The sequence below is a fragment of the Amphiura filiformis genome, chromosome 1, assembly GCF_039555335.1.
Source record: "Amphiura filiformis chromosome 1, Afil_fr2py, whole genome shotgun sequence".
NCBI classification, from domain to species: Eukaryota; Metazoa; Echinodermata; class Ophiuroidea; order Amphilepidida; family Amphiuridae; genus Amphiura; species Amphiura filiformis.
In genome coordinates this window covers 22653679-22667458 of record NC_092628.1, presented here as the reverse complement: position 1 = coordinate 22667458, position 13780 = coordinate 22653679, and the positions used below count along the sequence as shown (strand labels likewise).

General features: G+C 41.9%; 1 protein-coding gene across 1 annotated transcript in view; it reads left to right on the top strand.

The window, feature by feature from the left end:
- Window positions 1-497: 497 nt before the first annotated feature.
- The window catches only part of LOC140170877 (kelch-like protein 30), a 65047-nt gene continuing 51764 nt past the window's right edge, over window positions 498-13780 (top strand). Inside the window, exon 1 of the mRNA XM_072194110.1 lies at window positions 498-568. The gene's annotated coding sequence lies outside the window, so the exon portion shown is untranslated. The remainder of the gene's footprint in view (window positions 569-13780) is intronic.

The following is a 13780-nucleotide window of genomic DNA, read 5'->3' as shown; positions in this document are numbered from 1 at the left end:
ATGCGAAATATATCGGCGTCCCGAGGGAACCAAATTTGAGTGACTCTTGGTTGTTTTGATAAAAAGATAGAATAGGAGCTCAGCATTACATATCTGTTCAGAAAATTTTCTGAATCGAATGTGCATGGGTAATAGGCCCTCGGAACAATATCATGGCCGGAACTGGTAAGGAGGCGAGCGTGTCGGCTGAAATTCGGGATGGCGCTGTTCAGGAGTTCGTATATCTCTCAAGTTTGTCTTAACTTGTCCCAAAAAATTAAATTAAAATAAAAGTTTAATCTTTATTTAAGACATTGGTTTGATCAAAATATTAAAAATGTTGTTACATGGGGTAGAAAAACAAACTTACTTTCTTGTATTTTCCCGTGTATTTCAATGGGACGATTATTTAGTGGTGTGTGCCCACTACACAAGGGCTACGAGCTGTCATTGCACAATTTCGCGGGACCGAGCAACTTTCACGCCGCGCCGTGGCAACCTGCTTCATGCTTCTAACTTCTAACTGTTACAGGATCTGGAAACAAAAATTAAAACTTGCCAGGTATTGTAGATTTGATGATAAACACATGTAAGTTAAAAGTTGAAGAATATATGACCTGTAAAACTTTGATATTTTCGCGATTGCCAAGACAATAAAAAAAGTTGCAAAATTCGACAACTATGGCTACATGTATGCCTACTGCGTAGTCCGAATAATCAGTCCCAGAACAAAATATTAATTTCTGACATGATCGTGTACTGGGTCTGAACTGTTTTCGGTCGAACTCTTGATGGCAAATTGGACAAAAGAAGCACATGGTTCTACCCGGGGGTTCTACTTGACAGCTTTTTAATCCCTATTGAGCTATTCATGTTACGTAAATCCAGTGGCGTACTAACTCCTATGCGCTCTGGGGGGCGCGCCCCCGGGCTAAGGGGGCACCCATTCCTGGATATCCTTTCGACACGATAATAGGCCTATTTCGTTATAGGAAACAAGTGGAAAACCTGTACCCACCCACCATGCATAGAATTACTCTTCATTTGGGTGTCCTCTTTAACACGAAAACAACTACGCACTGCTGTTGCGAGTGTAGTTCTGATACTTGAGTGTTTGGACAAGCGGAACGACCTTTTGTCTACCTCTCTGTTTGTAAACAGATGAGGAGGTCAAAATTGTCAGCCTCGTCGAATAGGAAAGTCAGTGTAATAGTACGGCACTACCTACTGCGTACATTTGTACTGGCCCAGTTCCAATAATCGAAACTCCTGGCTCCGACTGGGAGTTCCAACAGGTGCTGTGTATGTGTTTAATGTGCATTCACATACACACTTAGCTGTCGGTATGAAGAAATCGTTGCTCCAAACATGATTGCAAACATTTGTAATCATTTTTCACCACAAAATATGATATGAAAACACAGTTAAGTATGTTTGCTCGAGAAGTCTAGCCAAGAATTTGCTCACCGATAGCTTCACATTCTAGGCTAGAGACCTTTGCATTCAAAATCTAGTCGGATTCGCTGAAGCATGACACCGTGTAAAGCAATGGCAGTTCAGAAGTAAACACAGCCGATCACGACAGACGATTGCAATTGCATCAAAAATATTGCTAAAATTACACTTCAGCGAAATTTTCGACTGTCCAAAATAGGCAAGTCTTGCTCAAAAAGATACAGTTGACTCATCGAAATAACTTTCAAATTTCAACATTTTAAACAGAATAAATTAACCTCCGGTGTAAAAAATTGCACCGCTTTCCGACCGAAAAACCATAGCAAAGTACTCTAGCATGGAATGCGTAACTATCGTGTGCAAATTCGAAGCTAGAGTTCTCGAGTAAGTGGACATGTATGAATATATGGAGAGGTAAAACAGGTTGTTAATTATTGTCAATATCAGGGCTGGAAAAATGAATATTTCCCTGGAAGATGATCAAAATTTCCTTTGAAAAAGACAAATTTCCCTCCAAATCAAATGTATTTCTTTGTTTAAGGTTATATGAGATCAAATATTGCTTTCCCTACGGGAAAAATATATTGTGACTTTACACGTAAGAAAACATCTGTACCTATCATGCTGAATAAAGAAATCAAGAAAAAAATGTGTGAAAATGTGTTTTTTGGTCTATTTTGTAATGCTGTCAATGACCCGTATGTGACTTTGTTTACTCGTCCTCCACAACAGTCGCTAAGTAAAATTGATTGACAGGCAATTCTGTCACGTGGACAATTATTTCGATTGTCTAAAACACAGACGTCTAAAAGGATCACGTATTTTGTTAGCAGTCAAGCCGATTGCAAAAATTCTACGCCGCTGCACTCAGCATTACTACAAGCTCTATTTAGGCCATGCGCACGCACGGCGTGGCCATGTTGAGCTCGATTCCAATCATGCCAATACTCGTCCCAAACCAAACTGGCCCTACCTATACATTCATTTTTATCTTGATTTATTTATTTGCTTATTCGGTTGTTTTTATTATTATTATTATTATTATTATTATTTATTTATTTATTTATTTTTTATTTATTTGTTTGTTTGTTTGTTTGTTTGTTTGTTTGTTTGTTTATTTATTTATTTATTTATTTATTTATTTATTTATTTATTTATTTATTTATTTATTTATTTATTTATTTATTTATTTTTTTTGTTTGTTTGTTTGTTTGTTTGTTTGTTTGTTTGTTTGTTTCTTTATTTTTTTATTTATTTATTTATTTATTTATTTTTTTGGTTATTTTTCTGTACTTACATATCATAATACTTTCCGTGTGTTTTTCTTTTTACTTTTGAATTTTATATTACTTGAGAGAGATGTCTAGTTGTCTATGGTTTAACATGTGTAATATTTATGCCCAAACACTCGTTTGTACTTTCCCGTAGGTGGCCTGAAAAGCTAAATTTTGATTTTTAATCTTTTATTTTAGTCAGAGTTACATAATGCCCGAAATCAACTAGGCCAATGTGCGAGTGTCAAGCACATTTGCCACAGGGTTTCATTCAAATACGAGTAACTTCCCATTTGACCCCAGATGACCTTTGAGAGAGGACCTCTGGTTTGCACAATTTCACATTTATTTCCAGCAAGTGTTTGCCCAATCACAGCTATTTTCTTTAATAATTAAAATGTTGTAAATGTTCTGAATCAAGTGACCTTTGAACTTGTTTTCCTTGACACTCTTGACCCTTCAGATAAGAAGTATTTCAACAAACCATAGCAGTAGTGATCTATTACTTTCAGGGTGACTGAAAATTTGATTATCTCAGTATTATAATAATCTGTCGGGTGTGTTGCGGCGCAGCTTAACAGGAAAATTTGCATCTATTGTGTTTACATACTGTTTTCCTAAGCCGCCTTAGAGCGTTTTATTTATGCCAAACATCGCTTGCCCCCATCTCGGCTTGCCAAAATTGCCCCCCTTTTGGCTGCTTGAAAATTTCTTTCCTCCCCAATTTTACCCTCACCCAGGGCTCATAATTTATATTGCACACCCTGACCATGTTAGGTTTGTGAATTGGGTTACCAAATATTTGTCATGTGCAAAGGGCAGGATTTGTTGGCAAGCGGAGAGGGCGGGGACTGGGGAAAGGATTTTTATGGGCCCGGGTTATGGACATGCCGGGGGAAGCAGTCTTTTTGCCAGGCCATTTTCACTAGGGACCGTTCACAAACACTTGTTAGGGAGCCTGATGCAAAATGGGAGGCCTTAAAAGTTTTGACCCTCGAGGCCCTCATACTAAGGGGGGCCCTGAAAAAATTGACCACAAATTTTTCCGGGAAAATTGAGTTTATATGCTTTTCTGATGATGGGGTTGACCCATAATTTTCATGTCAAAAAAGAAAAGGGGTGGGCCCTGAAATTTTTGAGACCTGAAAAATTTTTTGGAAACAGGCCCACCACTAACAAGTGTTTGTGAACGGTAAGCCTATTATTTGAGGACTTTTTGTAATTCTATAATTTTCATTTATTCATTTTTATTATTTTGTTTTATTTATTTCATATATCCTAGGCCTAGGGCCTATATTTAGGAGAGAGGGAGAGAGAGAGTGAAAGAGAGAGATGAGAGAGAGAGAGAGTGGCAGGAGAAAGAAGTGGAGGAAGAAAACGGCACAGAAATTGGACACAGTTGTTTGTCATATAGCAGGGCAAATTGGAATTGGGCCGAACTGGTTCTTGGCCATGCGGACATGAGCAGGCGGTGGTGGAAGCGATATCGCAATTTTTGACGTCGCCATTGTGGTCCAAGAGATAGCAAGAATTTCTTTGACAAAAATGACCAGGTGTCTTGTTATGATAGTTGGATAGAACATCCCATGGGACATCTGAAAAGTGAAGTCTTGAGTGTCGTGAGCGGTGGGGCGTGACATCAGAGGTCAATGACCTCAAATTTGACCCGTTTTCCTGTGTAATTCGTATTATGTATGCCATTTATTAACAATAACAACAGCCTCGATTTTCACATTTTTGGTGTCTAATAAAAGATATTAAAATTATCTATCAAACAAAACCAATATCAATGAGATTTAACAATGTTTCGACCCTAATTTTGAGACAAAAACGTCAAAATTTAGCATTTTTACCCATATTTTGCAAATTGACCTGACATAAAACTTAAAATTTCCTGAAAAGCGTGGGTGCATTACTTAAACATTCTTACTCAAAAACTGACCCATTATGTTCAAAAAGATGACCAAAAACAATGTGTGTGGGTAAAGTCGTTTTGGGGCAAGGACATTTAAAGTGCAATGACCTCTTAAATTGACTATGTAAGAGGTTTTCTGCACAATATAGACTGTGGGCTATGCTAACCTTACTCCCCCCCAGGGGGATTTATGGAGGCAGGTATATTTGGGACCCTAGTGCATTGAGGTTTTAAAATCCGCTTGCCTACACATTGACCAGCGGTGGGTGAGGCGGTGAGGGCGCTTTTTCAAAATGGCCGCCAAAATCACAAAAATCAACATAACTAGGCCAGTGAAGCTCCTAGCAGCATAATTATGATGTCTACACCCATGTTTTTAGGGTCATGGAATCCTATAGTATCACATACATCAACAGGGGACCTAAATTTCCAAGATGGCTGCCAAAATTTCAAAATGGCTGACATTGAAAATGAAAATTATCTATATCTCAGTCCTTGAAGCTCCTGCAAGCATAATTTTTAATGTCTATACCCATATTTGCAGGATCAAGGGGTCCAATAAAATCACTAAGAACAGCCCAGGACACAAATTCCAAGATGGCTGCCACTGAATTTTAAAATGGCTGCCATTTAAATCAATTTTGTCTATATCTCAGTCGTTGAAGCTCTAAGAAGCATGTCTCTAATGCATTATGCCGTATTGTCGGAATCAAGGATTCCAGCCAATACATTTAGGTTTTGAAATCCGTTTGCCTTCACATTGGCCAGCGGTGGGTGAGGCGGTGAGAGCGATTTTTCAAAATGGCATCAATAATGACACCATAAATAATCAACGACATGTCTATTACCTAAACACAAGAAGTATCAAAGCCTTAGTACTTTACTTAGTAGGATAAGTGGGTAAGTGCAATAGCTGTCCTGTGAACATTTGGCAATATATTATATATTGTACTCATATACACATGTCAGCTACACATGCCAGCTATTGCACTTACCCACTTGGGCACTCAACAGTCGATGTCCCAACTCCAAGATCAACAACTAATCTAATCATATTCAGTAACTCTAGTTGTAAAAGGATTAATTCTAGGAAAAAAATGAAACGATAGCTAAGAGTAGCTTGATGACGTAGCTCCCAGTTGTTGATTGGTGCTGGGTTTACTGTACTGGTGGTACTGGTGTTGATACAGTAGCTCCCAATTGCTGGTTGGTACTGGGTATCTATCTACTGCTGGTATTGGTGATAATAAAGTAGCTACCAACTGATTGTTGCTGGGTTTAGCTATCTACTGTTGATATTGGCGTTGATGAAGTAACTTCCTATTGCTGATTGGTGTTGATGAAGCAGCTTTCAATTGATGGTAGCCATCTACTGCTAATATTGGTGTTGACGAAGTAGCTGCCAATTGCTGCTTGTTGCTGTGTTAGCCATCTACTGCTGATATTGGTGTTGATGAAGTAGCTTCCTTTGCTGATTGTGTTGCTGAAGTAGCTTTCAATTGTTCACTGGCGCTAAGGTAGCTACTTACTGCTGATATTGGTGTTGATGAATAAGCTTTCAATTGTTCATTGGCTCTAATGTAGCCATCTACTGTCATGCTGATATTGGTCTTGAAAAAGTATCTTCATATTGCTGATTGCTGCTGGGTTAACTATCTACTACTGATATTGGTGTTGATGAAGTAGCTTCCAATTGCTGCGCCAATAAAAGGATTAGGGATTAATCTAATGTGATAATCACAACCAGGCACATGTAGCTTCCACGAGTGCAGAGACAGAGAGAGAGAGCCCATCCAGGCTCAGTGCACCTTAAGGGCACACAACTATGAATCAACTGGCGTAACTACCTCTTTCTCTCTTTTGTTTTTTTTTTTTAAGAAAAAAAAAAGATCACTTTCCTCACAAGGAAGTGAGGATAACAACTACTACTAACAACTGACTTGCAGAAACCAATCTAACAGCTTATGTGAATGAAGACACTGTTGGTTTAGAACACTCAAAATAGGCAATGTGCCAACAGTCAATAACATCAACAGTTCAAGAGTCTTTTTGTCTGCAATGACAAACTGACATTCAACATGAATGTAAAATGGTTCAAAGTTCAAAGAAGTAAACGTCAGTTCCAGAGTTTTCTTTTAGAATTCCAAATGACATACGTAAATCAGTCGGGAAATCAGTTCAAAGTTCAATGAAGTGACCATATAGGAGGACACCGATGATGGATTAATGTCATAGTACACAGTGACCTGTCCATTTAGTTTAACACATAGTCTTTCAGGTGCTCAGGAAGTTTGTGAGGGCGCATGAACGCCTTTGTGTGAGCAATGGTGGCCTGATCTCAGGGCCAACCATACTAGCTTGGGGGATACTTTCACTAACCTCACTGCTGTTACCGGTACATGGATTAGACTGTGCAACCAAACCGGAGGTATTGCTGGAGCTAGGACTGCTATCGCGCAAGGGAGCGCGAGGATCTGACTCAGAACTGGGGTGCGAGTGATTAGCATTCCTGGGCAGGGGGTCACAAGTAGCAGGTGTGGACAACTCGCCAGGTATGAAAGGAGGCTCTGGAGGAGTACATTCAGGGACCACTTCAACAAACTCGGAATCCTCGGTGGGTGGAGACGACTTGGGAAAGGGGCGAGAATCCAGGTCAGGATAATACTGGACCTTAAAGCACTCAGATTTCTTGATACGATAAGAAGTATTCCGAAGCTGAGAACCCACAAATTTGCGGATGTTGCACCATGGGCCTTCGATAGTAGTGACTAAGTAGCGATCTCTAGCATGAGATTTCTTGCGATCTGAGTAGAGGTAGACAAGATCACCAACCTCCAACTCTGCTGCTGGGGAGGCAGAGGCTAATGGGGCCTTTGAATGAGCACTGTGTGGGTGGTTGGCTTTTCGCAAGGCATGCTGGGCCTGAATCATTTGACAATCAGTGAAAGGAACCTGCTCATTGGTAAACTGGTCTCGCTGAAACCACATCTCACGGGCTGAAAGACCTCGGGATCTGATGCGAGTATTAAGGGCTGCAGTAGCAATGGCAAGTGATAATGCTGTAGCCGGACCACCTGTAGAATCTTGTCTGAGCAACTCATCTTCAAGCTCACGAATGGCTTTCTCAATAACAGGATTCTTGTTATTATTTTTAATACGGCCGATCTCAACCGATAGATGGTAACGTGTGAGAAGTTTGTCATTGGCGAGTCGAACAAACCCTGGTGCTGGGTCAGTACGAATGACTGCAGGGGGGCCATCAAGTGGACGAAGCTCAATGCACAATTGAATCAGGGCATCGCGCAAAGTGCCATGTTGTTCATTCTCGACAATGCAAGAAGCTGTGTGGGGCGTTGAGGTTTCGCGCAGCACAAGGACTAGCTGGCGGCTACGCTTCAGGATATCAGCTGCAAAAGAAATGCCAACTGCATCGGGAGGGTCACTTGAGGACTGCTCGATCAATGCCTTAGGGGCATTGGACAGAGAAGCACACTGGTGACAAGTTGATGTCACTTGATCAATAGCCTTGTCCATATCAAGAGCATAAAAGTAACGCTGGGTCACCAAACTGAGCTGATGTTTGGAGGGATGGTCAAGTTGGATGTGCAGGGCAGTGAGAAGACCATTTAAGACCTGTCTGGGAACAACAATACAATCGCGAGTTGGGGACAATGGTTGATCACGACGAACAACAAGTAGGCCATCTCTAGCGATAGATGCAACCTGCAAATAGCGCTTCACATCTTTGACAGAAGTAGCTTTCTTTGAAGGGAGAGTGCCCTGAACTAGATGAGCATGTGTTCGTCGCAGATCCGGGCATTCCTGCTGAATAGCATGCCAGGCTGCTTTGCTGGCAAAGGGGAGCTTAGCTTTCCCGGACAGAATGTCATGTGCGGAAACACGAAGGACAGTTGCTTCCTCTTCACGTTTGATAAAGGAGCATATTTGACAAGTGGGCTCAGTGCAGTCAGGGGCATTACGACTAGCAAAGTCTGAGGGGTGTTAGCTGATCCTGCAAGATGACGAACAGATGCTTGGAAACGACTGACAGTGGAGAGGAATGTGGACACGCGAGGACTGGCTGAAAACTCACCCGGCAGAGCTTTTCATATGCCTGAACACAAGGTTTGCTGTCAGTGAGGATACATGTCTTGTGTTTGGACTGAATAACATAGGGACTGAAGTGCTTGGTGGAGGCAGAAATAGACAGCGCCTCAATTTCACAGGGTAACCATGTTGGCTGTCGATCACGCAATTTAGCACTGAAGAACCCGGCGAGGAAGAGTTTGTCATTGCGGGAAATATACAATGTCGACCCAATGCTATGTTTCTTCACGGATCCATCAGTAATGATCCAAAGCTGATCATTGGGATGGGGAAGTGTGACTCCCTAGCGGAAGACAGTGCTGCTTGAGCCTTGTGAAAAGCAGTATGCAGACTATCAGACCATGTAAGCTCTTCAGTTGATTGGTGCCCTGCAATAGCATCATCTAATGGGGCTACCAGACTGGCACAATTCTGAATGACACGGGCCAGAACCTTGTATGCACCGATGAAGGACCGCATGCCACCAACTTTGCTTGGAGGCGAGCAGCTGGAAAGTGTGGCGATGCTATGGGGGCTAGCACAAAGGGTTCCATTTGACCAAATCCAACCCAGAATTACTGTCTTTTGGGGGCAAATGACTGTTTTGGAAGCAGAAAGACGTAACCCAGACTTAGACAAAGCTTGCAAAACTTGACGCCAATTCTCAACAAGTTCATCCACAGTATTACCACCACAGTACAAGTCATCAGCGAGTTTTGCTACGACACCTTTCTCTAAGAGGTCACCAAGGACACGACACATCAGTTCCTCAAGGGCTGTTTCAGAACCTGGCATACCCATGGCACACCGTGTATACACACGCACCCACGAAAGGGAGTTGCAACACCACAGTATTTCATGGACTCATGGGATAAAGGGATTTGGTAGAAAGCACTAGTCAAGTCAGTGGCAATCAAATACTTCCATTTGGCAATTGAACGCAATGTTGAGTCCACATTGGGCATTAGAGAGGGTTGTGGCTTGCTATATCTACCGACATCAGCAAATGCAGTAACCAGACGAAAGCCGCCATTAGGCTTCTTGACAAGAAAGGACGGGTTAAGGTATTTGACACACACACCGACATCTTCAGGTCTAGCAAAGACGCCTGCTTTTTCAAGCTGATCAAACTTTGATTGCAACTCTTGGAGTTTATCCTGTGCATACAATGGGAGACGACCTTTGCGTTGGGGGGTTGGACCGGTCCCATATTAACCACAGATTTGAAAGGGCCGACAGCACCATTGTAACCTGGGAAACTAGGGTCAAAAACCTCATCGTACTCATCGAGAAGACTGCGGAAGTTGGATTGCTCACAAGTGCCAAGTATACCATCTGGGTCAAGAGCAACAGCAGCTGAGTAGTTAACCGGTGAACTGGGCTTTGGGACATTGACTGATGCTGCTGCAGCAGTGTGTGATGGCTTAGAAGTTAGTGATGGTGAAAAAACAGTGTGTATCTGGCCAAGATGTTCATGCTTTCTGATGACAAGTGGCACACCAGTATTGTTGGGAATGCGAACCCTGCCTGCAATACTTGTGATTACATCAGGCTTGGGCCAGGCTTGTTTGGGCGGTAGGAACCTACCGAGCGGGGTATCAACACGGGGCTCAATGGCAAAAGTAGCATCTGATTCAACGATGTCTGCAGGGAGATTTACCTCAACGTATGAGCCTGGCCATATGGTAGTGTTTTGAGAAGGTCCACGAAGTATATGGGCACGACGAACAGTGTGCTGGGATTTGGGGCTCTTGTTGGCGCCATAAGTGATAATTGTACCATCTGTCAAGATGATTTGGTTCTTAGCAGGGCGAATTGCGACATCATTGCATTTCATGAAGGGAATACCTGCAAGGATTTCTTCGTCAAGGTCTCTAACAACTAGACCTTTAAAGACAAAGGAGTGTCTGTCACGAGTAAAGGTGAGGGTTGTTTCCCCAACTACCTTAAGAGGGATGACCCATCAGCTTGACGGGCAGACTGCGAACTCTGATGAATGGGGCATCCTAATCGTTGGACAGTGTTTTCGCGAATGAGATTACCAGTGGATCCACTGTCAATGGTGATGCGGACCGCATGGTGCTTGTGGAATGCATCTACATAAGGAGACTGATCAACATGAATTCATGGCGCTGCCTGAACATTGGGCTGCGCACTAAGGACAGATTGGTCAACAAAGGCGCATGCTAAATCTGAGTCGCTGTCACAATCATCAAGGATGTTAAGCTGACGAGCGCGGGCCAGGTATTTTCTGTCCTTTTCAGGGAGGTACGAGCACTCGCTTAAGAAGTGCGCATGGTCATGCCGACCAGCTTGCTCACACAGAGGGCAGGATTTACCAAATGATTTCTTAGCTTTCAATTTAGGCATCGGTCTACGCTGACTACTAGTGCGCATGCTGCGAGCAGCATCGTTTGAGCTCAGCTCATCCAGGAGCGAATCCAGAGCTTGAGAAATTTCGGCTTTGATAGAAGCCAAGGTGCGGGATCTTAGCTCTGTACCGCATCGCTGCTTTACTAATCGGGGCAGATCAGGGTTTATAAGACGCAACCACGTTAACACTACAAAGTTTTCGAGTGTAGGCGTAATCTCCTCATCTTCATCGATGACTTGGTCATGGTGACTGATGCCGCCTCCTTCACGCATGAGGTTGTCTTCGGTGAATGCTACTAGACGCTGGTACAAGTCCTCTGGCCGTTCATCAGGGCCAAGGGTAATATTGTTGAACTCTAGGAAGTGGCCACCTGTTGTTTGGAAGCCAAAATGGAGACGGATGGCTTGCCATATCTTTTTCAGGCTGGTGCAGTTTTTGAGTATTGTATTTCGTGAGATAATTGGACAATAGTTGGCTATTTGTCCAAGCATAAGCTCCAATGCAGCATTTTTCTGGACTGCTGTTTTCCTTTGGGCTTCCTGTATGTCCTCACCGTCGTTAGTGAGACCTCGAAGAGGGAAGTTTTTGACTTTTGCCCCATACCGCTCCTTCAACCAAGTAGGGAGAAAAGCTTGGGTCTAATGACAGTGTATACTGGAGGTTATGTTTCCAGCTTTCAAATGAGTTTATCGTTTCGTTCTTTGTCAGAGGCCATTGCTTGGCGCACGATGTGTTGTGGCCATTGCTGATTGTTTTACACTCGTGTATGTGAACCAGAATAAAAGCTAATATGCAGCCTTGCAGGCTTAAGCTTACTGTTTTAAGCTTACTGGTCGCTCACAGTCTTGTGAAAGATCACACATTTAGGGTTCAAGATGACCACCAATTTCGTCAGGAAGGTCAGCTGAGAGACTTCAGAGATGACTGGTTTCGAATCCAAGCTGTCACCACGCCAATAAAAGGATTAGGATTAATCTAATGTGATAATCACAACCAGGCACATGTAGCTTCCACGAGTGCAGAGACAGAGAGAGAGAGAGCCCATCCAGGCTCAGTGCACCTTAAGGGCACACAACTATGAATCAACTGGCGCTGATTGTTGTTGATGAAGTAGCTTTCAGCCTTATTGTTAATTGGCTCTAAGCTAACTATCTACTGCTGATATTGGTGTTGATATAGAAGCTCCCAATTGCTGATTGTTGCTAATGTAGCTATCCACTACTGATATTGGTGTTGATGAAGTACCTTCCAACAGACGGCCTGAAGATGCACCTAGGATAAGGTGTGAAACTGTTGCCTCTCAAAACCGTGATTCCAGTTAAATAGTTTAAAAAAACTAATTTTATAATATCAGCAGTAGATACCCCAACACCTGTCAACAATAGGGAGCTACTTTATAAACGCCATTGACACCAGTAAGCACCAATCAGCAATAGGGCTTCACGAACACGGATATCAGCAGTTGAAAGCTAGCTTAGAAACAATGAGCAATTGGAAGCTACTTCATCAACACCAATATCAGTAGTGGATAGCTACATTAGCAACAATCAGCAATTGGGAGCTAATATATCAACACCAATATCAGCAGTAGATAGCTAGCCTAGAGCCAATGAACAATAAGGTTGAAAGCTACTTCATCAACAACAATCAGCAATTGGAAGCTACTTCATCAACATCAATATCAGCAGTAGATAGCTAACCCAGCAGCAATCAGCAATATGAAGTTACTTCTTCAAGACCAATATCAGCAGTAGATGGCTACATTAGAGCCAATGAGCAATTGAAAGCTTATTCATCAACACCAATATCAGCAGTAGGTAGCTACCTTATTGCCAGAGAACAATTGAAAGCTACTTTATTAACACAATCAGCAAAAGGAAGCTACTTCATCAACACCAATGTCAGCAGTAGATGGCTAACACAGCAACAAGCAGCAATTGGTAGCTACTTCGTCAACACCAATATTAACAGTAGATGGCTACCTTAGCGCCAATGCACATTTATTTCAATTGAAAGCTGCTTCATCAACACCAATCAGCAATAGGAAGTTACTTCATCAACGCCAATATCAACAGTATATAGCTAAACCCGGCAACAATCAGTTGGTAGCTACTTTATCATCACCAATACCAGCAGTAGATAGATACTATTGTTATTTCACTCCAGAAAATTAATTTCAATTCTATTCAAATTCAATTCTTTCTACACATGGAGTCTTGCTATTCAATTCCAATTCAATCCACCTTGCTTTAGAATTAATTCAATTCGATTCCAATTCAATCTTTCATTTTCAAAATCATTTCAATTCAATTCCAATCCAATGCAGTGAAATTAACAGCTAATCAAATTCAATTCAATTCTGAGCATTCATTTCAATTCCAATTCAATTCCAATTCCAATACAGTTGCAGTTTATGTTAATTGACCAAAGGCACACTGCAAAAACTGTGTCTAGAGATCGAACTTTTTTTGTCCTCGATTTGTAAACACATGTAAAATCTAAACACAAATGTCAAACTTCAAAACATCAAGTGTTTAGTATTTAAACCCAAGGCATCAAATTACTAAACATGTTTAGCATTTAGACATGTTTACAAATTGAGGACAAGATGGTGTCTAGAATATATGCATGGTGTTTAATATCTAGACACTGTTTTTGCAGTGCATGTTTTACTACCAATTTTAAAACACTTGAGTC